This window comes from Microcaecilia unicolor, chromosome 3 (genome assembly GCF_901765095.1).
Source record: "Microcaecilia unicolor chromosome 3, aMicUni1.1, whole genome shotgun sequence".
NCBI classification, from domain to species: domain Eukaryota; kingdom Metazoa; phylum Chordata; class Amphibia; order Gymnophiona; family Siphonopidae; genus Microcaecilia; species Microcaecilia unicolor.
Window position 1 is genome coordinate 116415553 of NC_044033.1, and position 27160 is coordinate 116442712.

The 27160-nt window shown below is 45.0% G+C and overlaps 1 protein-coding gene across 5 annotated transcripts in view; it reads left to right on the forward strand.

Annotated features, from left to right (window-relative positions):
* The window catches only part of PLCB1 (phospholipase C beta 1), a 1287346-nt gene that overhangs the window by 498140 nt on the left and 762046 nt on the right, over positions 1-27160 (forward strand). The gene's annotated exons all lie outside the window — the stretch shown is intronic.

Here is a 27160-nt window from a genome sequence, read left to right on the forward strand (position 1 = left end):
TTCTGTAAAGGAAACTCTGTAAGATATTATTATTAAGATGGACTTGGGGAAAATCCACTGCTTATTCCTGGGATAAACAGCATAACCTTTGTTTTACTCTTTTGGGATCTTGCCAGGTACTTGTGACCTGGATTGGTCACTGTTGAAAACAGAATACTGGGATTGATGTACCTTTGGTCTGTCTCAGTACGGTAATATTTGCGTTATTATGTACTTAGAGGGGAAGTTTCTAACCTGTGGTAAACTGTGGCATTTTACCACAGCTTGTTTTACCTCAAGAGTCACAAGTTACGATTCAGTACCGTGGTTTCTGACTCTTGCAGAAAAGAACTAACACAACTTGCAGTGAAGTATTAGGCCAGTACAGCTGAAGGATGTAGAACAGCAATGGACAAGACTGAAAGGAGATATATTAAAGGCAACTAACCTTTGTTAGAAAATTACATAAAAGTAAGAGGAAAAGAAGGCTGCTCTGGTACTCGAATGTAGTAGCTGAAAATATAAGGGTAAGGAGACTAGCCTTCACATGTTATAAGATGACTCAGAAAAATGAAGACAGGAGAGAATACCTGAATAAGTGAAGAGAAGCTGGAAAAGCTATCAGGAAAGTGAAGCGGCAAATGGAGGAAAAGATAGTTAATACTGTAAAATTGGAGGATAAGACCTTTTTCAGATATGTAAGTGACAAGAGGAAGTACCATAATAGCATTGTGAGGCTCAAAGCCGAGGGAGAGAAATATGTGGAAGATTATAAGTATAAAGCTGAACTGCTTAACAATTATCTTAGCTCTGTGTTCACGAATGAAAGACTGGGGGTAGGGCTACAGAAAACAAAGGCTAAAGGGGATGGATGGATGGTAGACCAAGACCCGTTTATGGAGGACTGTGTTTGTGAGGAGCTAGCCAAACTAAAAGTAGAGCGATGGGGCCAGATGGGATACACCCGAGGGTGCTCAAGGAGCTCTGAGAAGTTCTGTCGGCTCCGCTGATGGACCTCTTCAATGCTTCCTTAGAAACTGAAGTGGTCCCGGTGGACCGGAGAAGGGCAGATGTGGTTCCTTTGTACAAGAGTGGAAGTAAGGAGGAGGTTAGAAATTACAGACCTCTCAGTCTGACTTAGGTGGTGAGTAAGCTAATGGAAACACTTCTAAAGAGGAGGATTGTGCCATTTCTTGAACTAAATGGAATGCAGGACCCAAGGCAGCATGATTTCTAGGTGGCAGGTCATGTTAGAAGAATCTGACTGTCTTCTTCAACTGAGTGACCAAACAGTTGGACGTGGGAGGGGTGCTTGATGTGGTATACTTGGATTTCAGCAAAGCCTTTGACACGTTTCCACACAGGTGAATGATAAATAAATTGAGTGCCCTTGGTATGGGACCTAGAGTGACTGATTGGGTTAAAAATTGGTTGAATGTGAGGAGACAGAGGGTATTGGTAAATAGAGCTTGCTCTGAAGAAAAGGATGTTATCAGTGGAGTACCGCAGGGATCGGTTCTAGGGCCGGCTCTTTTTAATGTCTTTGTGAGCGATACTGCAGAAGGGCTGTCTGGTAAGGTTTATCTCTTTGCAGATGACACCAAACTCTGCAACAGGGTGGATATCCTAGAGGGCATGAATGACATGAGGAAGGACCTAGCGAAGCTGGAGGAATAGACCGATATTTGGCAACTAAGGTTTAATTCCAAAAAATGCAGGGTCATGCACTTGGGTCGCAAGAATCCGAGAGAACGGTACAGTATAGGGGGTAAAGTGCTTCAGTGTACGAAGGAAGAGCGGGACTTGGGGGTGATTGTGTCTGATAACCTTAAAGCTTCCAAACAGGTAGATAAAGCGACGGTCAAAGCCAGAAGGATGCTTGGGTAGATAAAGAGAGGCATGACCAGCAGGAAAAAGGAGGTGATAGTGCCATTGTATAAGGCTCTAGTGAGGCCCCATTTGGAGTACTGCATACAGTTCTGGAGACCGCACCTGTGGAAAGATGTAAACAGGATGGAGTCAGTCCAGAGGGCGGCTACGAAATTAGTAAGTGGTCTTGAATGCAAAAATTATAGGGACAGGCCTATGAACCTCAACATGTATACACTGGAAGAGAGGCGGGAGAGAGGACACATGATAGAGACATTTAAATATGTCAGGGCGTTTATGTACAGGAAGAGGGCCTTTTTCAACTGAAGGAGAGTTCTGGAATGAGGGGGCATATGACGAAAGTTAAGAGGGAATAGGCTTAGGAGTAATCTAAGGAAGTACTATTTCATAGAAAGGGTGGTGGAGGTGTGGAACGACCTCCCGGTGGAGGATGTGGAGTTGAGGACTGTTCCAGAATTTAAAAAGGCATGGGATAAGCATTTGGGATCGCTTAGGAAAAGGAAGGGTTAGGGGTTACAGAGGATGGGCAGACTGGATGGGTCATATGGCCTTTATCTGCTGTCATGTTTCTAAGTGTTCCTATTAATGTTCCCATGATCATATGACACCTGCGCACAGTTAATGTGTGTGTCCTTTGCACCTTTTATTTAGGAAGTGCTAAGTGCTCCCATGTTAATTGCACATGGTAAGTATAATGCACTGACTGTATAACATTTCCATGCCAATTCTCTGCTCATGTCACACCCCCTGAGAGAGAAATTCTGAGAAATTAATTAATGTTCATTTTACTGCACAATAACAAGCAAACTGGTTTCACTGGTTTCGTGCATTAATCCCCTAATTCTATAAAAGTTGCCAAAAATTGCATGTGGAAATTTGAGCATGTGTCCAATTTGCGTGTGCAATTTAATTGAATAATGAGCTATTTAGTGCCAATAGTAGTTTTAACAAGCAGTTATTGGCACTAATTAGATTTAATTAGCATTTATGCATGATCTGAAAAAGTGACTTCAAACGGACACACTTAAAGATTTATCTCGACTGGGAGACGGGGGCAAATATCTGACTGATAATCCAAAAAGATGGCCCAGCATCTTATCATTTATAACAAATCCTTTTTTTTTCCTCCTTTTCTTGAAAAAATATTTTTCTGGTATGAATTCAATTTAAGTTAATTAGATTTATAAATTCAACCTGACATATATATATATATATAAGAACCATTGGCCGACATGCGGCATGTTTGGCTAATGCTGCGTCAGGGTCCAGTCCACACATTGAACACCAAGATATAAATGCTACTTAAACCCATATAAAGTACTTTATGTGTCAGAAAGAGAACTATAAATTTCACTCTGAAGTCTATCGGAATCCAGTGAAGACGGTGAAATAGAGGGGTGGCCCCTATCATATTTTGAGGCTAGACAGATAATACTGACGGCTGTGTTCTGAATAGTTTTTAAGTGTTTTAAGTTAGTTTTTGTAATGCCAGTATAAATAATATTACAGTAATCAAATTGCATTGTAATATAGGCGTATGCTAGAGTGCTTAGGGATTCGTTATCTATAGAATTCCTGATGGAGCGTAGTTGTTGCAGGTAATAGAACGAAAAAGTGGGCATGGAAATTGGAGGGTCATGGGTATAACAGGTGAGATCCTAAAATTAACATGCAACTTACTTGTGAGTCCCGGGCGTGCTATTCCGTGAACCGCACCTAACTTTAAGCACGATCAGATCATTTCGTGGTGACACCAAAGTGGAATGCATTGCTGTACGATTTTCAACGTGAACATGATTTGTTACAGTTCCGGAAAAGTTTAAAGACCTTCCTGTTTAGGAAGTCTTTTCCTTGCAGCTAATTTTGACTGACGGATGTGATATTGGGGAAAAGACATTACATTACATAGTTATATTTAGTTTGGTTAGGCTGGGAGACATTCTTAGAAATTGCATATTCTTTGGATGATTATGCTTGTCATTGTATCTAGATCTCTGTTTTTTTGGTTAAGCGAGAGTGGGGAGATTTATTAGATACTGCACACTGTAATCCTGTTATGTTATTGGATGACTGTGTGTCTCCTTTAGAAACCACAGCAAGTGTATTGTCAAGTGGCAGTCTAAAAGCATAGTGAAATATATAAATAAAATTATCGCCACAGGAGCAGAAACATGAGAAAGCAGAATTGATGTATTATTTAAATAGAGCTGTGCCCTGCTACAATTAAGCTAGCCTCAGTTCCAGTCTTGCGAGGTAGAGATTAGTGGGAAAACAGTTTTATCCTGCTGAAAGACCACTATTTAAGCTTTGGTTGCACCATAGAAAGGTAGTATATCAAATGCTTTACCATTCTCTCCAAGCCTGCAAAACTGTCCCAATAAGCCAATTTCATAAGGAGCTTCTCAAACTTTTAAAATAAACATTTTTAAAGGGCAAAATAAAGATTTGACATTCCAGAAATGTTCAGAAATAAGTGTGATCACACTGAAATCTCCTTTTCAGCAGTTGTAAAGAAGCCCATATATACAATCCATTAATGTAGTACGTAGCTCACATCAATGACCCATCTTAATGATATGTAAATGAGCATTGTGTTCATTTGCTGGAATTGTAACTACATTCCTGTGACTTAAGGGGTGGGGTGGGGGGGGGGGGGGGAATCGTTATCAATGTGGGTTACCGTTAAGAGCAGTTATTTTACCAAAGTTGTGCTATTTTAGCATATGGTTTCATTTTATTCAATGAATTCCTGTGCTAAAACAGCACAACGTGGCAAAATAACCCGTATTATTGATAGCCCATGTTGATATCTCCCCCTCTTCATTGTTTTGCAGAGTTTAGAAAAGGTACAGATGTGCAACTACAATGATAAAGGGGATTGGACAATTTCCCTTTGAGGAAAGGCTAAAGAGGCTAGCAGGCTTATTTTCGAAAGAGAAGGATGCCCATCTTTCAACACAAATCGCAAGATGGACGTCCTTCTCACAGGGTCGCCCAAATCGGCATAAACAAAAGCCGATTTTGGGTGTCCTCAACTGCTTTCCATCGCAGGGACGACTAAAGTTCCCAGGGGCGTGTTGGAGGCTAGCAAAGGCGGGACTGAGGCGTGCCTAACACATGGGCGTCCTTGACCCATAATTGAAAAAAGAAGAGCGTCCCTGATGAACACTTGGATGACTTTACCTGGTCCTTTTTTTCTTACGACCAAGCCAAGCAAAATGTGCCCTAAATGACCAGATGACCACCGGAGAGAATTGGGGATGACCTCCCCATACTCCCACTGTGGTCACTAACCCCCTCCCACCCTCAAAATCAATTTTAAAAATATTTTTCCAGCCTCCATGCCAGCCTCAAATATCATACCTAGCTCCATGACAGCAGTATGCAGGTCCCTGGAGCAGTTTTGGTGGGTGCAGTGCACTTCATGTAGGCGGACCCAGGCCCATCCCCCCATACCTGTTACACTTGTGTTGGTAAATGTGAGCCCTTCAAAACCCACCAGAAACCCACTGTACCCACATCTAGGTGCCCCCTTCACCCCTTAGGGCTATGTTAGTGGTGTACAGTTGTGAGGAGTGGGTTTTTTGTGTGGGGGGGGGGTTGGGGGGCTCAGCACACAAGGTAAGGGAGCTATGCACCTGGGAGCAATTTGTGAAGGCCACTGCAGTGCCCCCTAGGGTGCCCGGTTGGTGTCTTGGCATGTCAGGGTGACCAGTGCACTACGAATGCTGGCTCCTCCAATGACCAAATGGCTTGGATTTGGTCGTTTCTGAGATGGGCATCCTCGGTTTCCATTATCGCTGAAAATCGGGGATGACCATCTCTAAGGTCAACCTAAATTTCGTGATTTGGCGTCCCCAACCGTATTATTGAAATGAAAGATGGACGCCCATCTTGTTTCAATAATATGGGTTCCCCGCCCCTTTGCCGGGACGTCATGCGAGGACGTCCTCAGGAAAACTTGGGCGGCCGTTTCGATTATGCCCCTCTAGGGCTCTTTAGCTTGGAAAAGAGACAGCTGAGGAGAGATATGATAGACGTATATAAAATACCGAGTGGAGTAGAATGGGTAGACATGAATCACTTGTTTACTGATTCCAAAAAAATACAAAGACTAGGGAACAGGCAATGAAGCTACTATGTAGTGCATTTAAAACAAATTAGAGAAAATAATTCTTCACGTAACATGTAATTAAGCTCAGGAATTCATTGCCAGAGAATGTGGTAAAAAAAGTTAGGTGCCCTTTTACTAAGCTGCAGTTGGGCTATTGTGCGGGTAGCACAAGCCAAATTGACCTTACTGCTGGGGTAGTTCTGAAGTTGGCATGCACAGTTTCCTGCAGTAGAAAATAATTTTCTATTTTCTACCTCGGGGGGCATTGCCGGCAGTAATCGGCAGTGGGGCCACATTGTTGCATACTGCCTGATTACTGCACGAGTAGCATGTGAGCCCTTACCACCAAGTAAATAGGATGCAGTAAGAGCTCAGGCAGTAAATAACCATGTGGAGGAGTAGCCTAGTGGTTAATGCAGTGGACTTTGATCCTGGAGAGCTGGGTTCCATTCCCACTGCAGCTTCTTGTGACTCTGGGCAAGTCACTTAACCTTCTATTGTCCCAGGTTCAAATAAGTACCTGTATATACTATGTAGACTGCTTTGAATGTAGTTGCAAAAAAACACAGAAAGGCAGTATATCAAGTTCCATTCCCCTTTCCCTTCTAATATTAGTGCACAGCCATTTACTGCCCCATTTTTTCAAAAAAGCCTTTTTACTCACTGTGGTCACTTTTTACCGCTGCTTAGTAAAAGAGCCCATTAGCCTGGTAAGGTTTAAAAAGGTTTGGGCAAGTTCCTAAAAGAAAAACTCACTGCTTATTCATGGGATCAGCAGCATATAATCTGTTGTATTCTTTTGGGATCTTACCAGGTACTCAGGACCGTAATGTATACTAATGGGAACATTTGTGCATGGCCTGTTAAAAAAATAATTGGGAAAGTTCTCAAAATGTTTTGTGTAACATTTGCAGTTATTGTGTGGTAAAATCCCACTTTAAAACAGGATAACTGCAAATTTTAGCCCCTCTTTTTGTTGTTTGACTTTGGTAACTGTAAGAGACAACACTTAAGCATAAAGATATGTGATTTGAAACTAATTTCTTACTGTGAAAAAACATATGTATTTTTAGGCCAGCGGATTGGGGATATGCCTGTATTTATATTGTTCCCACCCTTTTCTAAATCCTGACACCTATAATAGCAGTGAGTCACATTTGCCTCTCAGTACGCAGAGGAAGTGAAATAGGCCTCGTGTTTCTTCCTTGACACTAGTCAGCAGGCTTGCCAGAAAATCCATTCAGTGCTATACAATGAACTACTGTGCAGTGGGAACTGCAAGTAATTCTTGGAGGCTTTTAAATGGTAAGAAGTACCGTTCTCAAAGAAAGTACTTTGCAAAACACAGATTTTTCTGTTACTATCCGGAAGAAAACATTCTGTATCAATAAACAAATGGTGAGGAATTCTTTGCAATTTTTATCACTGTTTGCTAGTTTTACTCTCCACTAAAAGCCTACCAGATCCATTAATGATCATTGTTAGAAGTTAGAGGTTCATGCGGGTAATTATGTCTCTTTTCAAATGTTCAACAGATCTGTCTGACTTTCCTTCTGGGAATAAAACTCCATTTTTTGTGTAACTTAATGACTGATGTGTTCACAGATGTGTTGAGGCTGAGAAAAAGGGCAAACCCTGGCAGCCTAATTATTTACTTGGAATACCATGAGGAATTAGAGTGCCCAATGCGTCAGAGAACTCTGGGTTGAAAAACAAAAATTAGGCTAGTTAGAAAACCTTGCCAGAGTGAGGAGGAAAACAATGTGAGGTCTCATTTTAAATGGAATGTTGAGGTCATAATTGAGACACCCAGGTCTAGATGTGCTCAGTTCCAGCGATACGTTACATAGAGTCTTGCCAAGCGTGGACAATTTTGTAAAATACATTTAAGGATGTGTAAGTGAGAGCAGCCCATTTTACAAGCCTATATGTATAAGTGCTGTCAAATAAGGGGGAAATTATTAATATGGGTGCGATAAAGTATAAAGGAAGTTACTGGTTCCGCTTAGCAACACTTGCGCACAGAGCTACATTAAATCCTGCAGTACAAAATAGAAAGGGTATTGCTCAGTCAGGGCAAATCAAGGAAGGCATGGTTCAGGCAGCCAGAGAAAAGCTCTGAGCACAGGTATACCAGAAAGGCCCAGGGAAGACAAGAGCAGACCTTCAGCATATGCCTTTACCACAGATGTAAAGCAGCAGATGTTTAACGTAGGTAGGCTGAGTTCTACCTTGGAAATTTGTGAAATCCTAGTCCTGGAAGCCATACCAGAGCCAGTTCTGGTTTTAGTTAATCTGATGGCAAAGACTTGTGCAGACTGAGACTGTGGAGTCCTGACAGAGACAGTGCTAGAGGAAGATTGTTTTCCAAGACACTTTCTTAGTTCATCAAGCCTTTGTTTTGGGGCCATTTGGGGAAAGAGAAAACCAGGGAGTATATCATTGCCTGATTCTTCTGTCAAACAAGTACACCTGTACTGTTAATCATGCCCAACTTGCCAGTTGAACAGTCTTACAAGGGTCCCATATGCTCCTCTCATACCAATGCCCATCTTGAAGACCCTGTTCAAAAGAGTGGCCATGGATAGCAAGGGGGCCACTGGAGTGAAACACATGAGGTAACAAGTATATTCATCTTATCCTGGATTATGCAACTCAATATTAGAAATCATTAATGAAAACTGCCACAGTAGCGAATGCTGTGTGGGAGGTTTCTTTTTTTTTTTAACAAATGGGAATATCCACAGAGATCCTCACAGATCCGGAAACACATGTGTCATAAAAGAAGTATGTGCCTTGTTTAAAGTAAACCATTTACAGCACAAAATATATTCAAAAAATGGGCAGAAGCTATATCCACATAAACCTTGCATATAACTTATATACAAGGAGAGTTGCCCATATACACAATGCAATATTTATTTTATTTATTTGTTACATTTGTATCCCACATTTTCCCACCTATTTGCAGGCTCAATGTGGCTTATATAGTACCATAGAGGTGTTTGCCAATTCAGTTGATAGCAGATACAAAGTTATATTGTAGTCAGACGAGGTAGGTGTGGATCAGGCGTCATGGGGTCGAAGGAAGTGAAGACTATAAATTATAAATACACTCACAAACTCATATTTTTCTTTTAAAAAATTTTAATAGATGACCTCAGCATTGCCACTCTTCAGATTAGTTTTTACCGAGGAGCTTTATGCACTTGATTCATCATAGGTCAACATTTTCATATTTTTTAACTTCACTTTTAATCAAAAGAAATCTTCTTAAAAATATACCCATCTGATTTAATGAAGAAATTTGCTAGGGGATGTTGTTCTGACAGAGCACATGTTTCACAATAGCTGTATTGAGAAATCCCCTGTAAAATAAACTTCTGTTAGAAATGCGATCAAAAAACTTCAAGGTGCAACACTAACGGCAAAAACAATGTAGAAAAAACATATGTAGCCGAGCCTAACCATCTTCTGATTGTTCAATTATCAAAATGGCAGTGGCGTCATAAGGATGCTTTTAAATACCTTTCCTGTTTTCTCAGCTGATTCATAATACAGCCAATGAGAGGCAAGAATTCAGACAAGTGACATCCGTTCAAGTTCAGCATTTAATCCCGTAGGAAAGTCAGAATCCAAATGAAAAATCCAATATTGTTCTTTAAAATTCAGATACTGTTCTGTGTTACCACCCTCCCACCCTTCAACCACTTGGTCAAGGATCCACCATTTCAGGTTTGATAATAAATGTCTTTTATCTAACCAGTGTTGGACCAAAGAAGCTTGAAGGTTTTCAGCATTAATATGGAATTTATATTAATTGAGCCAAACTTTAACAGGATGACTATTTTGTTCAACCTTGTTCAATCCACAAGGGCAATAGATTAAATAAACTACATTACTACTAGTACATGTCATATCTGATAAGGCTTGGAAATCATTGCCCGATCAGATACGACCTGCATCTTGCACGGGGTGAACCAACTGGACACATCACAAACTACAAGACAGCCAGCAAGTAGTCATCTAATGGCCCCTACCTGTCACAAATTCAAAGAAAAAGAGCTCTTGGACCGCTGTCGGACACCGGCCAGAGGCTGATGAATCACCTGGGTTGGGGCTGATGCTTGGGTAATGCAGTCTCAGACAGTAAACAGACAAGGCTAGAGATGGAAAGCTGGACTGGAGCTGAAAGCAGGACTGAAGCTTGGAAGCAGGATGAAAGCTTGGAAGCACTGCGTACGACTGGTAGCGCTATAGAAATGTTAATAATAATAATAATAGTAGTAGTAGTAGTAGAAACTGAGCTGGAGCTTGGAAGTGGGGCTGGAGGTTGGAAGCAGGACTGAAGCTTGAAAGCAGGACCTGGCTGGAGCAGGAACAGAGCAGGGCTTGGTTGGAGCAGGAACCAGAAACAAAGCAGAGTTTGTCAAGAGCAGGAACCAGGAAAAAGCATAGTTTGGCTGGAGCAGAGAGCAAGAACTAGGAACAGAGCAGGGCTTGGCAAGAGCAGGAACCAGGAACAAAGCAGAGCTTGTCTGGAGCAGGAACCAGGAACAGAGCAGGGCTGGAGCTGGAAAGCAGGCTGGGGCTAGAAAGCAGAGCTGGAGGCAACGGGAACAACAGAGGCAAAACAGGAGACAAGGCAGGAACAATCTGGAAACAAGGCTAGAGTCAAGGTAGGGACAACCTGAAGTGCAATACATACACACAAACACTAGAACTCACTAGAAGACCTCTGTTGCAAAGGCCACCTTTGAATGTCCCATCGTTCCATATGAGAGCCCTGACTAATAATGTCATTCCCTCAGGAATGAGGCTTCAAGCAAAATGAAACACCAGAGTGAGGCTTGGATACTGGGATGTCAGGGTGAGGCTTGGATGACTCAGGAGTGAGGCTTGTATGCTGGAACATCAGAACAGAGCTAGAATAACCTCTGGAATGTGGTTTGAGAAATAGGCAGAAGACAGTCCATAGAAGCCACATAACCTGGCCACCAGAGGAAGAGGCGAGTCTGGATACGGGAGCACAGCTACAGTTGTGACACTAACTTTCTTCTAAAACTCATCTTCCATATCTTGCTGCACCACTGTCATATGGACAGTGGCCTTTCTAACAGGTTCCAGTCATATGTGCAGGTGGAATGTGCTGTCCTGATTTCTCCATTTCTAGAGCAGTGGTTCTCAACCAGTGTGTCGGGACACACTGATAAGTCACCAAGAGCTGGGAAGTGTGTCACCAAAAGTTTGACATCAAGCCCATGCTTTTTTTAACAACCACATGTGCCTGCAGCTGGGGAGAACACAAAGTAGGTAACCAGATACTTAAAGTCCCCCAAACCACTCTTTCTGTTTTCCTCCCATGCCCAATGTCATTGTTGCCATCATTCCAAGCTGGAAATGTTGCAGGTCTGCTTACCCCCTCCTTTCTACTAGCAACCAGCGCCACTGTATCCTAAACCTACTTGTGCTTTCACCAACCTGGACTGGAAATGCTGCATCCTGCTTCCTCCAAAACTGCCAACCTGGTCCAGAAATAAGGGCTCCTGCTCCGTACCTTATGGCTGCCATCACTGCTGCAAGCCTGGCCTAGAAATGTGGGATCTTGCTCCATCCCTGTGATCAAGAATGTTGTCACAGCTTGCTGCAGAGGAGGAAGAGATGGCCTGAAAATGTTCCCATCCCTTTGAACTATCTGTCCTTCCGCCAATTCATATTGTAGAGTTCAGTGTGTCACACATATGAATACAGTTTGTCAGGTGTGTCACAACAGAAGAGAGGTTGAGAACCACCGTTAGTTCTGTGTATATCCCCCCCCCCCCCCCCCACAAGGAGGTTCTTTGAACTTCCAGTGTCCAGTGAGAAATGTGAAGTGATAGTCAAGTTCTTTAGTGAACTGGCCTTTCTATAGACAAGTGAGCCACATTCTTCCCTATTTTCCAGTGATGCCATACTCTGCTGCCTCAGGGGCTCTTCCAGCCTGACCGAGACAGTGTGTACATGCTTCAGTTCTTGGTTCTGCTACATCTAAGACATTGGCCAATGGATTGCATGCAACTTTTTCTTAGAAAAAAAATGCACCATTTGTAATTCCAACTTAAGGTTGCCCATAGAGGCTGTGTGTAAGTCCCAGCATATCTAGAATAGCACATCCAGCCCCATTGGCCACAATAGGCTAGTCTTTTGGGGATCACAGGGTATGGGGGAAAATGACATGTATGTGATGGTGGTCTGCATTGCATACATGCAATTTGCTATCTGTGAGCTAGATATACCTGCTTGTAGTGCATATCAGGTCTCTGTAAAATGCAATACTGTTGTCACTGGTGATCACAGACAAACATCACAGATCTGTGGCCATGTGGATTGGGTGAACTCAGACTATACATGCATCATGGTGAAGACCTGATCCACAAAACAGCAGGATTTTTATATGCTATGATAGATGCATCTGGAATGGATACCCTGGTGAGGAGGCGCATTACAAATAGGTGACAGGCATTGAATGACCAGTTTAACTTAGGCTGATCCGATTTTAACCATCCATGCTGATATTCAGTGCTATCCGCTTAAAGTGAGACCAGCCAAAGTTATTCCACCTATTGTGGCGGCCAAATATGGCTGCCAAATTTCGCCGCTCTCACTTTAAAAATTGGTACTGAATATCGCTGGATAGCCACTTAATTGCTGTTTTAGCGGCCATTTTCATTTTAATATTGGGCAGTTAGGGCCTTATTTTCTAGAGGTTCTACTCCTAAATTTACGGTCCTAAAATTTATGCTCCTAAATTACGAGCATAATCTATTTTGGAGCATAGAGTATGCTTTTAATTTAGAAGCATAAATTTTAGGAGCGTAAATTTAGGAGCATAACCTTTATAGAATAAGGCCCTTATGCTTACAGCCAAATCATTGCTGAAACCTCCAGCAGAACAGGTGCCCACAGGGGCAGGGGGCCCCAAAATATTTCCTGAATTTTGTGGGGCTACTTGACATGCACAGTAGGGAGTTACAAGGGAACAGAAATTTCACCCATCCCCAATGTAATCTAACCCATACCCACCCGCTGCCCGTTAAGATCCATTCCATCCTCACAATTAATCTCCTCCATCCCCACCCATATTCACAGGAGTAGATGCTATTAGGTACTTGCTTGTAGCCCTCTGTTTCCTCCCAAACTCATCAGCCTTCTGTGGGGTTGTTTTGTTTTTTTTGTTTTTTTTTGGGGGGGGGATAGTATTCACTATTCAACCAATGAGTGTTCCAAGCCTCAGACTGGTGCTCTAGTTGCCTCTCTGGGCATTCCAAGCCTCATTCTGGTGCTCCAGTTGCCTCAGTGCATTTCAAACCTTACTCCCATGAGGAATCCCACAGCAACTTCTTATATCACCGCAGGAATCCCATGGTAATTTCTTCCATACTTGCTGGAATTCTGTGAGTTCCATGGGATTCCCACAATCTCTATCCCTGTGCAGCTTTCTAATGCACAGTTGCTGGATAAGGAGTCACTCACTCCTTCTGAGACCAGTGGTGCTGCATCTTCATACACTCAGGGGTACTCAATGTGAGACATACAAGCAGACAGAGGCCCACATGCAAGCAAAATTGTACAGTCACTCACTCACCAGAGACAGTTATAGACAAAGCCAGCAGCAAGTGGTAAACATATGGGGTTTGAAGACAAACTGATGGGGGAGGGGGGGATACAGGAATTTTGAATGAGAAGACTACAAGGGTGATGAGAGAAGCTAAAAATGGAGCAGGAAAACAGGTAGCCACACACACCACGTGGATAGAGATGACAATGAGGCAATCAAACAGTTCTCAGATCTCCTCTGTCAAACAAGCACCGGGTCCAAAAGACAAGTGAGGTTGTCTTTTTACCTGATATATAGGAGGAGCAGATGCCAGTATTTTGATTCTCCACCCTCAATGTCCATGAGTTTTATGAAATATATCATAGACATGTATATCCTGGTGCTTTCCATGCCACACCCCCAAAATGGCTGTTTTCAAAACATGTAGGTCACAGTCATCCCCAAATCTCTATTTTCACATGGATGCCATTTCCATCTATAAATTCTGGCATTTCTATGTGGAAGTCATGCATGGGGTTTCTAAGCTATTGGCCATTATCACTTTAGCTTTCACAACATTGCATTAGATTACACTGAACACTTATATCTCGCACTAGCCTCAATAATTCAGCGTGGTTGACAAGCAAGTGGTTACATCACTTAAGTACTTAACAATTTTTTGAAACAGTAGTTTTTTAAAACATTTCCCAGGATGTTTTATAATTAGTTAATTGCCTGAGAGAGAGAGAGAGAGAGAGAGAGGCCATTCCTAAGATCAAAGTTAGGAATTGTTCATGATAAAACTGGTGAACTCCATTTATTTATAAGAACCCCCCCCCCCCCAGGTATTTCTGTATGTAAAGATGGGAAGTTAATCTTCTCACCCAGAATCTCATTGACAAAATCTTGAATAGAGATGAATTAAAAAGGCCTCCTATGAACTGTGAAGCTGGGGTTATGCACAGGACGAAATGAATGGACATATCTACAGCATTTTAATGCTTGTCAACAGTAAAGGGAAGATCTCTAGGGATGAAAAGAGACCTTCAGGAATTAATTCTCTTATATCAGTGGTGATACTGGCATTTTATTATAAGAAATAAGTACACATCATCGTCATCATTTATTTATTACACACTTTTCTAACTAAAGAGCTCAAAGTGAACTACAAAAATTTAGAGTCTACATGAAGATATAAGCTTTAGATAATACATCAGGGGCAGCATCTGAGTATAGTACAGCTTAAAAAAAAGTGAAAGGAACATATTATTTAAGATAAATAGGAGTAATTTAGTTGTGTATCAAATATTCCTTTTGAAGTCCGGAAAGTGCAGTTTGAGAGAGAGGGTGTATTTCTTGTTCTGGTCTGAAGGCCTCTCCAGAAAACCTTAGGGTTAATTTTCAAACACAATTATGTCTTCAGCATCGGGTGCTGACCACATAGGTGCTTTTATTTAAATTTCCTGGCTATGTAAGTTGATGCATGTCCAAGGTAAAATTATGTATAATCATACCTGATAATTTTCTTTCCATTAATCATAGCTGATCAATCCATAGACTGGTGGGTTGTGTCCATCTACCAGCAGGTGGAGATAGAGAGCAAACTTTTGCCTCCCTATATGTGGTCATGTGCTGCCGGAAACTCCTCAGTATGTCGATATCAAAGCTCCATCCGCAGGACTCAGCACTTAGAGAATTACACCCACGAAGGGACACTCTGCCCAGCTCACCACCGCCGAAACGGGGGAGGGGAATTAACCCAGCTCATCCCCACACAAGTGGGGGAGGGGAATCCATCCAGCTCATCCCCGCGGAGCGGGGGAGGGACACCACACCCGCCGATGCGGGGGGATCTGGCTTATCCTGCAACCGCAACCGCGGGAGGAGCTGACTGACCCTAACACCGCCGAAGCGGGAGGGGTACAAAGCTGCCGTACAGCCGCACGAAGCGGGAGGGAGTGCCGGCAGAATTTTAAGTCTCAATCCAGCCCCGTAAAACGGAGGGGAGAGGAATGCAGCAGCTCACTGTAACACAAACTCGTCTTAACTCTTGAAGAATCCAAGTGAAAAAACTTGAACACGAAGTCTTTCTGAAGTAACTGAAGACTAAACTTGAACCTGAAATGCAACCAGAATAAAAACAGTACAGATATCTGGGAGGGGCTATGGATTGATCAGCTATGATTAATGGAAAGAAAATTATCAGGTATGATTATACATAATTTTACCTTCCATATCATCAAGCTGATCAATCCATAGACTGGTGGGATGTACCGAAGCAGTACTCACCCAGGGCGGGACATTGAAATCCCTAACCTCAACACTGAAGCTCCAAACCGGGCCTCCGCCCGTGCAGCCACAGTCAAACGGTAATGCTTGGAGAATGTATGAGCCGAAGCCCAAGTTGCCGCCTTGCATATCTCTTCCAAGGAGACGGATCCGGCCTCTGCCATCGAAGCCGCCTGAGCTCTCGTGGAGTGAGCCTTCAGCTGGATAGGCGGCACCTTCCCCGCGGCCACATAAGCCGCTGCAATGGCTTCCTTGACCCATCTTGCCACTGTAGGCTTAGCAGCCTGCAGACCCTTACGAGGACCTGCAAACAGGACAAACAGATGATCCGATTTCCGGAAATCATTGGTCACTTCCAAGTATCTGATGATGACTCGTCTCACATCCAGATATTTAAGAGCAGAGTACTCCTCTGGGTAGTCCTCCCTACGAAAGGAAGGGAGACAGAGCTGCTGATTCACCTGGAAGCGAGAAACAATCTTGGGCAGGAAGGAAGGCACTGTGCGAATAGTCACTCCTGCCTCAGTGAACTGCAGAAAAGGCTCTCGACATGAGAGCGCCTGGAGCTCGGAAACTCTTCTGGCTGAAGTGATAGCCACCAAAAAGACTGCTTTCAACGTCAGGTCTTTCAGAGATGCCCTCGACAAGGGTTCAAAAGGCGGCTTCTGCAATGCTCTTAGTACCAGGTTGAGATTCCACGCAGGCACCACTGAGTGCAGAGGAGGGCGCAGGTGATTAACTCCCTTGAGAAAGCGCACCACATCTGGCTGCGAAGCCAGGGAAGCACCCTTCAGGCGGCCCCTGAAGCAAGCCAGAGCCGCTACCTGGACTTTAAGGGAACTGAGCGACAGGCCTTTCTCCAGACCTTCTTGCAGGAACGCCAACACTGAAGAAATTGAAGCAGTGAAGGGCGAAAGTGAGCCTGCTTCACACCACGCTGCAAAGATACGCCAAACCCTGGCGTAAGCAGTAGAAGTAGAGCGCTTCCTCGCTCTCAGCATAGTGGCGATGACCTTGTCTGAGAAGCCCTTCTTCCTCAGACGCTGCCGCTCAATAGCCAGGCCGTAAGACCAAAGGGGGAGGGATCCTCCATCACCACGGGACCCTGATGTAACAGGCCCTGCTCCACTGGCAGCCGCAGAGGATCGTCGACTGAGAGCCTGATCAAGTCCGCATACCAGGGACGCCTGGGCCAATCCGGACCCACCAGGATTACCCTGCCGGGATGCTTTGCCACCCGGTCTAGCACCCTGCCCAACATGGGCCAGGGCGGGAACACATAGAGAAGCTCTTGTGTCGGCCACTGTTGGAGAAGAGCATCTACTCCCAGAGATCGAGGGTCCCGTCCTCTGCTGAAAAAGCGCGGCACTTGGCAATTGGCCGATGACGCCATCAGATCTAGGCTTGGCTGGCCCCAGCGCTTCGTGATGTCCAAGAACGCCTGAGCAGATAGCTGCCACTCTCCGGGCTCCAAGGTATGGCGACTGAGAAAGTCCGCCTTGACATTCATGACTCCGGCAATGTGGGCCGCTGAAAGCTGCTCCAGGTTCGCTTCCGCCCACTGGCAAAGATTCATAGCCTCCTTGGCTAGAGGGGTGCTCTTGGTACCTCCCTGGCGGTTGACATAGGCCACAGCCGTGGCATTGTCCGACAGGACCCGTACAGGCTTCAACACCAGTACCGGGATGAACTCCAAAAGCGCCAACCGAATGGCTCTGAGTTCCAGGAGGTTGATAGACCACTTTGCCTCTGCAGGAGACCAGAGCCCCTGCGCTGTCCTTCCCAAGCAGTGGGCTCCCCAGCCCGACAACGAGGCGTCCGTCGTGACGACAATCCACTCTGGGGTCACCAGAGGCATTCCCGCAGACAACTTGTCTGTCTGCATCCACCAGCTCAGCGCCTTGCGCACTGCTGGGTCCAAGGGAAGGCGCACAGCATAATCCTCCGACATCGGAGTCCAGCGCTGCAGCAAAGAGTGTTGAAGTGGTCTCATATGAGCCCTGGCCCAGGGCACAACTTCCATCGTGGCCGTCATAGAGCCCAACAGCTGCACATAGTCCCAAGCCCGAAGGGGAGAGGCTACTAGGAACTGGTCCACCTGAGCCTGAAGTTTGACAATCCGATTGTCTGGCAGGAACACTCTGCCCACTTGGGTGCCGAATCGAACTCCCAGGTACTCCAGGGACTGAGTCGGGCGCAGCTGGCTCTTCTCCCAGTTGATGATCCATCCCAGGGAGCTCAAAAGAGCAACTACCCGGTCCACAGCTTTGCCGCACTCTGCATAAGAGGGGGTTCAGATCAACCAGTCGTCCAGATAAGGATGGACTTGTACCCCTTCCTTTCGTAGGAAGGCCGCGATGACCACCATTACTTTGGAAAAGGTCCGCGGAGCAGTAGCCAACCCGAAAGGGAGGGCTCTGAACTGGAAGTGTCGTCCCAGGACTGCAAAACGCAGAAAGCGTTGATGAGGAGGCCAGATGGGAATATGCAGGTACGCTTCCTTGATGTCCAAGGATGCCAGGAACTCTCCTGCCTTCACTGCCGCTATAACAGAGCGGAGAGTCTCCATGCGAAAGTGCCGCACTTTCAAGGCCCGATTGACCCCTTTGAGGTCGAGGATAGGCCGGACAGAACCTCCTTTCTTTGGTACCACAAAGTAAATGGAGTAACGTCCCTTGCCAAGTTGACTTTCTGGCACCGGAACGACCACGCCCAGGCGGATCAGATTGTCCAAGGTCTGCTGCACTGCCACAGCTTTGACCGGAGACTTGCAGGGAGAGAGTACAAACCCGTCTTTTAAGGGTCGGCAGAACTCTAGTTTGTAGCCGTCTCTGATGACTTCCAGCACCCACGCGTCTGAAGTTATTGTGGTCCACTCGCCCAGAAACGAGGACAGCCGTCCTCCAATCCGCACTGGGGCGTGGACCAAGACCCCGTCATTGGGTACGAGACCCTGGGGGAGGACCGGAGGGAGCACCTCCGGGACGGCGGTCTCTGCGAAAGGAATGCTGCTTGGGGGAGAAATTCCTCTTGAAGGAAGAGGGGGCAGAGGAACCCGACTTGCCCGGGCGGTACCGACGGGCTTCCTGCAACCGTCCTCTGGAGGTACCGGGACGAGTACTAGCCCGAGCCCTGACCTCTGGTAATTTCTTGCCCTTAGACGTGCCGAGATCGGTCACGATTTTGTCCAGCTCGACCCCAAAGAGCAGCTTGCCTTTAAAAGGCAACCTAGCCAGGCGGGATTTAGAGGCGTGGTCAGCAGACCAATGTTTCAGCCAAAGCCACCGCCGCGCAGAGATTGTCTGAGCCATGCCTTTCGCTGAGGCCCTCAAGACATCATACAGCAAGTCTGCCAAATAGGCTAAGCCCGATTCCAGGGCCGGCCAATCAGCCCTCAAGGAATGATCCGAGGGGGAAGCCCGCTGCACCATAGTCAGGCACGCCCTGGCCACATAGGAGCCTGCAAACTTAAAGCAGCCGCCTCAAAGGACGACCTTAAGGCCGCCTCCAATCTTCTGTCTTGGGCGTCCTTTAGGGCCGTGCCACCTTCCACCGGCAACGCCGTTTTCTTAGTCACCGCAGTGATTAAAGAATCCACGGTAGGCCTCACGTTCACTCACAGCCAAAGGATAGAGGCGGGACATAGCCCTAGCCACTTTAAGGCTCGCTTCTGGGACATCCCATTGAGCCGAAATTAAGGTGTGCATGGCATCATGCACGTGGAAGGTTCTAGGCGGGCGCTTCGTCCCCAGCATAATGGCAGAGCCAACAGGGGCTGAGGGAGAGACGTCCTCCGGAGAGGAAATCTTCAAAGTGTCCATGGCCTGTAACAACAGGTTGGGCAAATCCTCTGGGCTAAAAAGCCGCGCTGCAGAGGGGTCATCCGCTCCATCCGAGCGGGGATCCGTCTCCTCCAAGGAATCCGCAAAGGACCGTTGGGAGACCTCAGACACGCTGCCCTCATCTACATCGGAGGAGACAAATTCCTCCAAGGCCTGGGAATCAACCCGAGGGCGTTTACCTCTGGGAACCTCAACCTCTTTACCAGACGAGGGAGCAGGGGCAGCGTTGTGCATGAGGAAGGCCTGATGCAGCAGCAACACAAACTCGGGGGAGAAACCCCCCAGACTGTGCACTTCCGCAGCCTGGGCAACAGCCCTAGACGCACCCTCAACCGGCGCTCGCAAGAGCGGGGGAGAGACATGCTGCGCATCCAAAATGGCGTCCGGCGCGACACTCCGCGAAGGAGCCGCGCGGGAAGAACGGCGCTTAACTTTAGCCGCTTTTGTGCCGTCGCCCAAATTAAGGGCGTTCATGGCATTAATGTCTCCAACCTCAAGGGCGGCCCACGAAGAAGCAGTCCGAGCCGCGTGGCCGGCCAAGATGGCGGAGGCGAGGAGCGGGGGATGGGCGTTTATGGCGGGAAAAACCGCCACGCCGGAGGAAGGACCGGGACATTCATCGGTCACGAAACTGTCACCCAACAAGGGCGAATCAGGCTGTAAGACCCCCGCATCCCCTCTAGAAGCGCTCAAGCGATCCGGGGAGCGACCCTTTGCGCCCTCGCCCTCCGACGCCATATGCCACGAGGAGAAGAATCGGGGAACCCCCTGCCCGCTATAAAAAGGTAAAATTACCTGCTGTCCGCTCCGAGCTGTAACGAACTGGTGTCCCAGTGAGTAGCTGCAATGAACGTTTAAATAAACGTCGAAATAAACGCCTTTAAGGACGTTTAAAATTTTTTTTTTTTTTTAACGGAGCCAGCGGGAGGGGGGAGAAAAGGAGGGACCTGGCACCACCAGGTTTGCACTTGCTCAAAAGAGCCCTCAACCCCAGGCACTCAACAAAACCTAAAAATTAGGCTTGGAGGCCTAGCCAGAGCTGCTGCTGTGTGTGACCACCACCTGCTGAGATAGAGAACATACTGAGGAGTTTCCGGCAGCACATGACCACATATAGGGAGGCAAACGTTTGCTCTCTATCTCCACCTGCTGGTAGATGGACACAACCCACCAGTCTATGGATTGATCAGCTTGATGATATGGAAATAAGGTTAGATTAGATACCTATCGTTCACCTATCTTCAGTGGCATTCCTAGCGTCGACGACACCCGGGGCGGATCGCCAATGTGCCCCCCCTGGGTGCAGCGTGCCCCCCCGGTGAAATGACACCCCCCGGGTGCACGCTGCTAGGGTGGGGTGCCGTGGCGCATGCCTGTCAGCTGCGAGTTCGAATCGCTACGCTAAATTCTCTCATTCACTGCAGCTCCCTCCCTCTGCCCCGGAACAGGAAGTAACCTGTTCCGGGGCAGAGGGAGGGAGCTGCAGCGAACAAGAGAATTTAGCGTAGCAATTCGAACTCGCAGCCGACAGGCGCACGCCACGGCGTGCACCCGGGGCGGATCGCCCCCACCCCCACCCCCCCCTTGGTACGCCACTGCCTATCTTCTATATTAAAGGTGCCTGCTTATGGAACTCCTTAAGAACATAACATATACGTTGTCATACTGGAATTGACAGAAGGTCCATGAAGCCCAGAATCCTGTTTCCAACAGTGGCCAATCCAGGTCACAAGTACCTAGCAAGATCCCAAAACAGTACAATACATTTTATGCTGCTTGTCCTAGAAATAAGCAGTGCATTTTCCCCAAGGCCACCTTAATAATGGCTTATGGATTTTATTTTAGGAAGTTATCAAAACCTTTTTGAACCCTACTAAGCTAGCTGCTTTTACCACATTTTCTAGCAACAAATTCCAGAGTTTAATTAAATTGTGATGTCTTGAATCACTGTTACAGTTCAGGAATCAGATTAAAACTTTCTTATTTACACAAGCCTTTCCAGTATGTTGAATGAAGTGACCATATCCTTGTTTGGAAACACAGTGTTGAATTTATTTGTGATTGATTTTAGTATGTTTAGTAGTGATTTGATTTTAGATTGAATTTATTTTATTATTTGTTTTGTTTTGTTAGTTCATTAGATTGTGTACATTCTTCTAACCCGTTTAGATTAGTAGGATAGAATGGGCTATAAATGTTTTTAACTAAAAATATTTAAGTAAAGTTAAGCAGCTAAAGTTTGTTACTACTAGAGGTGTGGCAGGGAAAATGATACCCTGATAGCCAGGCAACTATCTGAATAATTTGACCATATAAGTCTAAACACAGAAATAACAGACCTAACTTTATAATTTCATTGTACATAATTAGGACTGCATGTTCAGTTATCTAAATTTAGCAGATAAGCTGGCTAGATTCATGTTTATTGACAGCTTGATATACCGCCTTCGCTTAATGAAGATCAAAGAGGTTCACAAAAAAAATACAATTTATATAAAAAGGAAAAGAACACCAATCTGTAGATAAGAAAGATGTGCAACTCAAGCACTCATGAAAAATAATTTGCAAAATAGAAAACATATTAAAACCTTACAACAAAATACATTAAATAAAATACAATTTAAAAAAGAGGGGGTACAGACTCTCGAACCAAGCCAAAGGGCATGCTTTCAGCTTCAAGTAATGTTAAATGTGAGTTGGAGATATAGAGTTTTTAACATCGCCATAAATTTTGTCAAGGAACCCTTGGATCTGATAGCAAGGGGAAGGTCATTCCATAATTTGGGAGATAAGAAAAAGAATTCCGAGTTCTGGGTTGCCTCATGAAACGCTGTCTTGAGGTGGGGGGGAAGAACTACTAACCGGTTGGAGTCAAGGGATCGGAGGGGATGATTTAAGATGATAGGTAAGAAGGACAACCAGTGTGAGTGAGAACTAAAACATGAAACCAGATACAAAATTGGACTGGTAATCAATGCATCTTAATGAAAAAGGGAGTGACTGAATTAAATCGTCTGGCTTTACATAACATTTGTATTGCTGAATTTCGTAATGTTTGCAGATGTAGCTGAGGAAGCAGTACATAAATAGTATTGCAGTAGTCTAAACGAGATATTACAAAAGTATGAATTAAGGTATGTAAAGCAGAAAAATCCTAAAAGTGTCTAATGGCATGTAAACGTCACAACTCAAAAAATTCTTTGTGAGATTTGTTTTTCAAAAGTAAGATCAGAATCAATAACAACACCTAAATATCAGAATGAGGATACTGGAGAAATCAACCTATCAAAAAGGAGACGTGATTGAGAAGGTGCAGATGATGTACCTGAGACCTAACAGGCAACAGTTTTTGAAGGGTTAAGGACAAGCCTATACCATGCATTCACCCCTGGATCTGCTAAATAGTGACCAAATTTGTGTACCATAATTTGGGCGTGATCTCAGATTCATACATAAACATATTAGTTAAGTTGTTAGCAATCAATTATTGATGATAATTGAAACTACTGTAATTATGATTTGCATGCAGATCTGCCTGTGTGCCATTCTATAACACAGCGCACCTAAATTGCCTCATGTGCACTTGAAAAGGGGGCATGGCCATGGGAAGTGAATGGGTGGGTCAGGGGCACTCCAAAACGTTAGGTGCAGTGTTATAGGATAGGGTCATTTGTGCACCCAACTGTCATCAGTTGGGCAAGAGGGATTTACTCCAGGTTTCAGCAGGTGCAAGTCCTTGCTCTCAGTCAGGCAGTAGAATTGGGTTAAGCGCTATTCTATAAAGGGCGCATGGCATGGATTGCATTTATAAAGTTTAGCGCAGATCTTTCCAGTGCCTAACTTTGGATGCCATTTAATGGATCCGGCCCTCAGTGTCTAGGTAGCTATTATCTTCCGTGGGCCCAATATTCAATCCATGGTGGTAAGCTGCAGACTGAATTAACCTCGGATATTCAATGCCAAGGCATGTCTGGCCTTCAGCATTGAATACCTGAGGAGCCCTTTTACTAAGCCGCATAGGCACATACACGCACCCAACGTGCGTCAATTTGGAATTACCGCCCAGCTTCCATGAGGCCCAGGCGGTGATTTCATTTTTTGCACACGTCCACTACGCACGCCAGAAAATAGTTTTTATTTTCTGGTGCACGGTGCTACCAGGCAGTAAAAGGCATTCTATGTGCGTAGACCATTACCGCCTAGTTAACGCGTGAGACCTTACCGCTAAGTCAATGGGTGGCAGTAAGGTCTGAGACCCAAAATGGACGCATGCCAATTTTCATTTTGCCGTACGTCCATTTTCGGTCAAAATTAAAAAAGGCATTTTTACAGGTGTGCTGAAAAATGGATCTGCGCGCATTCAAAAACACGCTTACACTAGTGCAGGCCATTTTTCAGTGCACTCTAGTAAAAGGACCCCTGAGTTAGTGCGGAAACATAGAAGTTTACCAGACACCAGCCTTTAGTCGGACTGAATATTGCTGTTTACTGGCTAATTAGTGGCTCTGCCTAAACCCCATCCCTGGATGGCCCCTAACCTCACCACATAGAGCCAATACTCAGCAGCACTGCCTGGATAAGTGCCACTGAATACTGACAGCCGTCCAGCTCAGCGGGGATTAACCTCTTTGAATATCGCCCCCCCCCCCCCTCACATTTTTACTAAGGAAAAAGCTGTCTTTTGCAATGACACAGGGAATGTCAGTGACATATCTGATGTAGTTGCATGCCATTGATAAAGAAAAACGAGCAGAAAAAGCGTGACATTTTGAGTTTTTCATTTGCCGATAATAGTGTGCCCTCTTTGCACTGCATGCTTAAAACTAAATGTATGAACTACTTGTTGAATATCACCTCTACTGAGTCTGGGATAGTTTTTGATCGGGAGTTTTTGATCGGGAGATATGATAGAGGCATATAAAATAATGAGTGTAGTGGAACAGGTGGATGTGAAGCGTCTGTTCACGCGTTCCAAAAATACTAGGACTAGGGGGCATGCGATGAAACTACAGTGTAGTAAATTTAAAACAAATCGGAGAAAATTTTTCTTCACCCAACACATAATTAAACTCTGGAATTCATTGCCGGAGAACGTGGTGAAGGCAGTTAGCTTAGCAGAGTTTAAAAAGGGGTTAGATGGTTTCCTAAAGGACAAGTCCATAAACCACTATTAAATGGACTTGGGAAAAACCCACAATTCCAGGAATAACATGTATAGAATGTTTGTACGTTTGGGAAGCTTGCCAGGTGCCCTTGGCCTGGATTGGCCACTGTCGTGGACAGGATGCTGGGCTCCATGGATCCTTGGTCTTTTCCCAGAGTGGCATTACTTATGTCCTCGCTCTGCCCTCCCTTTGGGGCCCTTTTACAAAGGCGCGCTGAAAAATGGCCTGCGGTAGTGTAGACGTGTGTTTTGGGCACGCACAGAATAATTTTTCAGCACACCTGTAAAAAATGCCTTTTTAAAATTTTTTTGCCAAAAATAGACGTGCAGCAAAATGAAAATTGTCCGTTTTGTGTCTGAGACCTTACCACCAGTCATTGACCTAGCGGTAAGGTCTCATGCGGTAATCAGGCGTTAATGGTCTACGCATGAAAAATGCCAAATACCGCCTGTGCACCAGAAAATAAAAATATTTTCCGGCACGTGTAGTAGATGTGCATCAAAAATGAAATTACCGCAAGGGCCATGCGGTAGCTGGGCGGTAACTGAAAATTGACGCACAGTGGGCGCGTGTAGGTGCCTACGCAGCTTAGTAAAAGGGCCCCATTGTCCCTTCATTATACAGATTGTGCTGGGGATATTTTCACCCTGGTGCTATCCAAACAGCTTTTGAATATCTATGGGTAGGTAAGTTATATATTTACTAGTTGCCAGTGAACATACACCTTACTTTGAAAATTGACTCCCTAGTGTCTGGATTTAGAGCCCATAATTGCAGGGATTTGGAAGGTGTCTTGTGCATGGCCTGCTGCCAAGGACTACCACAGCAATGAGAGGACTGGATGAGTGGGGGAGGGATAAAACAGAGGTAAATGGCTTGTGAGTGAAGGCTTATGGCACCTGGAGATCACCAGTCCCAGTTCGGACAGGGCTTATAAAAAGAACATGCCTGATATCCAGGATCAATTAACTCTCAAACAAGTACATCCAATACTACAATAACCATGCCAATATAATTTATTATTACTTTTATAAACATTCCACTGGAAATATTGAAATCTCCTCCCTGATAGACTACCTAGGAGGCTTTCTTCCAGCACTTAGTATCTGATTAATTATTCAGAGGGAGTGAGAGTTTTGCTCGTTACCAAATCCCAGACTTCTGTTCATAAATCAAGATAATCTGTTATATATCTTCTCAATTGTGTAGCCCTTACGTCTGGTTTTATGCACTGATTTTTGCTGCAGATACTTACCAATGCTTAAAAATGTGTCAGTATTCTTTACTGTTGCCATGCTAAGGCTTCTGTTCGAATGAGGTTGGACTGTGATTTTTGTGATGTCTTTTTACCTGAGGAAACAAAGCGTTCAGAGTGTTAACACAATTGTTGTCAAGCAGGGTTCACTGAGGTGAATGTTGCCATCCTGGTCATTTTAATTTCAAGCCAGTCATATGACAGCTTGACAGTGCCAGCTCTTCACTTTTCACCCTAAAGCAAAAACAGCAGTGCAGGTGATTTGCATGCAGGGTGCTCAGTGGAGTGTATAGTCTGGAATGGAAAGAGAAAAATACAGAGGCAGCACAAGTCATACCCTCTTTCTGTAACCATCTTTGTTTGCTCCTTTAATATGCCACATGGAAAACTAGTCGTTCATGCATGAATTACGACCACGCTGAGTGCTGCTAAGGATTTTCTGCCCTCATTTTTGGAACCAAGTCAAACCATTAATCTTTTTTTAGCTATAGTTGTCTGGAACCTGAGATGAGTACTAAAAACAATTTAGTCTACAATAATTAATCACTGATATTATCTACTCACCCTATGGTACTACTTATCTTCTACGTAATTTTGCATATGCCTGAATATACCAGATTATGTGGGGAATTTGAGACACTGTCCTTAAAAAAGTTTTTTTTAAATGCACCTATTTTAGACTTACACCAGCCAGTATTCACAGGATTTATCCAGCTAACAGGTGCTGCTAACTGGACACGTGTTGGCTGGTAGAATATTCATTGGCTCTAACTGGACACTGCTCTGACCACCTCAGCACTTTCTGGACAGTGCCAGGGTGATCTGTGGGAGGAGCTTGAGCAGAGCCAGAAATTTTCAGATGGCTAAGTTGATCACTAATTGGATAAAGTTAGGACAGCAAAAAGGCTGTTTTAACCAATGAGGTTTGATTAGCAGGAGACAGCAGGGGCACGCTTGGCCCATTATCTGACCTAAAGCCAGTAGGTGGAGCTTGTCACCATATCAAATACATTGTTTTGAGTGTACCAAGATGGCAATGGCTGCATTGGG